Here is a 3,952-nt window from a genome sequence, read left to right as displayed (position 1 = left end):
TAGTTGAGTTCTAGAATTTTATAGGGATCTTTGGATGCCATTGTGATCACTTGAAAAATTTATCGGATTTTTTGGAAATCGTTTGGTATAAACGGACGATTTATCAGTTAAAATAGCAATTAAAATAAATTTTTTTAAATTAATGGAGTGTATAAAGTTCCGTAATTTAACAATAAATAGATAATTAGTTGTGCTAATTTTAAAGTTATACAAATATAAATCGAATAAAAACCGGCAACTTTGAGATTAACGAACCTGCTGTGATATCAGAACATCAAGAGTGGTTAAATGTCATATTTCTGTGTTAATTGGGTAAAACCGAACATGTTGTGAGAAATTCAGACAATTCGGATGAATTGTTCGCGTTTTCACCAACCAGACTGTATAAAACAAAAATAAGCCCTGTAGCAAATCCAGACATCTAAACTCTTAACTTTCTTTATAAATTGAATCACTTTATCAACCGACACATTTATACAAGTTTGTATGATCTTACCTATTTTTAAAACGCGTAAACGACCAACTTGGCCCAGCACGTGAAACGGTGAAACTGAGCCAAGTTCGATTTTAAACATTACACATTGAACAACGTCACAATCTAAGACCCAGACTAGATATACAGTCCGATTCAGTGTGAAGGCTATATTAATATTAAAATATTAAATATATAATATCGATGAAAGGAGTCGAGTTGTACGAGGTATAAACCGATATTGTGCTGAGTACACTAATATGATGTGAGTTTTGGGCGAAAATCATGTTTATATACATCTATATATCTGGAAACGTGTTATGATATGAATTATCTAAGTGCTAAAACACAAGAAGGCCCTACAAACACAGTGGTTAACTTCGAGCCGATGGCTTGTGAATGATACTATTGGTTTGACAAACCCAAATGGGGCTGGCATGGATGCCGAGACATTACACCATATGCACATGACGATATTTATAAAAACATGCTAAACATAGCTACTCGGGGCATGTTGTGGGCGGAACAGAGGTTATAGCGGTAGACGTGGGAAATGGAGGCACGGAACATGAACAAACAATTATGGTTTCACCGTTAGCCTAGCATAATTACATCACAAACATACAAACTTACTAACATACATACGTACGTATATACAAACTATGATTGTTGTTGTTACGCATAACTGATTTCGTTGAAACTTATGAAACTCACCAACTATTTGTAGTTGACCTGCTTTAACATGCTTTTTAGGTGTACCGAAATTGGAGTAGAATGCTTGTGTGCTACGTGTTTGGATTGTGATCGACACTATGGGAGTAGACGCAACTATACTAGTAAGGAGTAAAGCAGTTTAACGAACTAGTTTTTGATTTGTATCACTTTCTTTGTAAACAAAGTTAGAATGATGTAATATATTGTAAATTAGTTTGTTAATATTTCTTTATAAACAATGTCGTTGATACCAGAGGTGTCTGTTACATTATCGTTTTACGCTTCCGCAAATTGCTAGATGGGGTGTGACACTATACCCTATTGAACAATCATGGCCTTTGATTCACTTTGCTTTGGTTGCTCCAAGGCGACCTTTGGTTTCACCTTTGACTCATTGTTGTTACTTCTTATTTAAGTTTCTATCTTGAGTCCTAAAAGCAGGAGAATACTCACGCCTTCTTATCACATTCTATGGCAAAGTGACCAAACTCTTGACAACTATTGCATTTCACCTTTACCTTGTCAAACCCAATCCTTTTTCTCATAGTCGGCAAATCATTTCCAGTTCTCTCCATGATTTTATTGATTTTTCTAATGATCATGGCCATGTTCCATTTAAGATCCAACAACTCCAGATCATCAGGGTTAATCTTGTCATAATCTTCATCAGTTAAGTCAAGCCTAACAACTTTACGAACCACCAGTTGTTTATATGAGGACATGAAAGCTCCCATGAAAGCAAAATGTTGTTCTGCTTCTTTTATGTTAACATTCGGCAGTAAGGGAGGAGGAACTGAAATAGAACTTCCAATAGATGGGCTTGAAAACATTTGAGGTTCAGCAAAAGCTTCTATTGGTAGAATCCCATGAGTTGTTAGAGTGTAGAATGCCGTGATAAGTGTAAAAGTACTCTTGCTGGTAGGAGTTGTTCCACCATATAAAGTAGGATCTTGATTAGCTTTGGATGAATTTTGACACTTCAAATCGTACTTTCTCTTCTCCAATTTTTCTACATAGACCATGCATTTGAGCTTTAGGGTTTTGAAGTACCTATTTTCTGTGAGCACAAATATATAGGTTAAATATAAATTTGGAAGAGCACCCTTTAAAGTATCAGTTCTATCTTCATAATCATCATGTAACACAAATCTATTTAGCTCTACCAACAAGTGACAGTATCTTGTCTATAATTCTACAACTGTCTCCTTCAGTATAATATTGATATTTTTACACTGAAATTTCAACATTCAACTTTTGCTTTTCTGAGTATTACCCATACTCCTTGCCTTCAAAGCAAAAAACAATGGTGCAGAGATTTTTGTATGGCTGAATTAATGACAGATATGCTCTGTAAAGCCATTGTCAAAGTTGAATATGTGTTCACTTCAAGATCATAAGTTTTCTTCTTACCAACTGTAATTTAATCAGTAGGTTTGAGAGTGACACCAAGACCGTGTGTATCAACAACAGGTCTCACATATGTCTTATCTAACATTTGTGCACTATCAGGAGTAATTACCCCAGATGAGATCTAAATCTTAAATCCATCTTGTAAAATCATCAAGACTATTAAGCTTTGTGGTCTTTGCATGAGAGCCAGTTTCTGTATCGAAATTTAGCATCATTTGAATGAGAGGGTTTTCAGAAGCTAAGGCATAAGAATTTGGGTTTGTATGAAAGTTTAGGGATGAAAAATGAACAAATCTGAATATGTAATAACGTGTCAGGACTGTATTTCGTGACACAACTAAGATTCATCGGACAAGAATCACGAAACAAAAATATTGCGAAGACCTCTAACTATGGCCGGTGGAATCAACCACAGTTAGAAAGTTGTTAAAACAGTAAGAATACTAATAACATACACGCATGATAACTGAAAAGATTTCCAATATATTGGTAATCATAAAAGTACAATGGAAGGACTTAGGGTTTCAGGTGTGCAATGTCAGGTGCGGCTGCTAGGTCAAAGGATAATCCATAGAGTTCTCAAAATGTTTGTATTTAGCCGTGCTCATTAATGAGGCGTATTATTCCATTTATAGGTACCTGACAATCCTTCTAGAAACCCTAATCATTACATAACATACTCAAAATAAATACAAGTGTAAAACCAGGTCTTCGAGTAAACATATTCTTTTGTCGAGCAGACCTTGTAGTCCTTGAGTGTGCTCGGAACATTACCTCGAGTAGACTTTACAAAATATTCTTCTCAAGCAGACTTCAATCTTCATGATAAATCCTAACTTTGATCGGATATATCTAATGAGCAAACTAGTTCTTACTCGGATCCCCTAAATCTTTGACTTTTTCTAATATGAAAAAACTAAATATACTCGGATACAGTAGCTTGCTCGAGATTGAACTTTGCTCGGATTTACACTTAGAATATTTCCAACAACTCGCTTCAAGTATACTTGAGATCCACTATTATTATATTCTTTCTCGACCCACCAGGTTACTCGTGAACTTGGTTTAAGCTATGGTAAATCAAGAGTTTGCTCGGATACAAACCTTACTTGATAGAAGAACAGTTTTCCTTGATGAAATGCAGCTTGCTCGAAGCTCAACATATAGAAGAATTCCAGAAGATAACCTTACTCGAATATGATATCTTGCTCAAAATAGTAAATACCTTGCCCGAAGTGCCTAAGTTTGCTTGAGTTCCATACTTAGCATTTTATAGGGAGGATGAGAAGATTCCAATCTTTCCTTATCATTCCTTTACACCCAACAATCTCCCCCTAGATTGGAACAAACTCAGAT

Source organism: Bidens hawaiensis, unplaced genomic scaffold (assembly GCF_021521415.1).
Source record: "Bidens hawaiensis isolate Kalapana, Puna unplaced genomic scaffold, B.hawaiensis_p1.1 tig00040506_1, whole genome shotgun sequence".
In the NCBI taxonomy this organism is placed as follows: domain Eukaryota; kingdom Viridiplantae; phylum Streptophyta; class Magnoliopsida; order Asterales; family Asteraceae; genus Bidens; species Bidens hawaiensis.
This window is presented reverse-complemented; position numbering follows the sequence as displayed.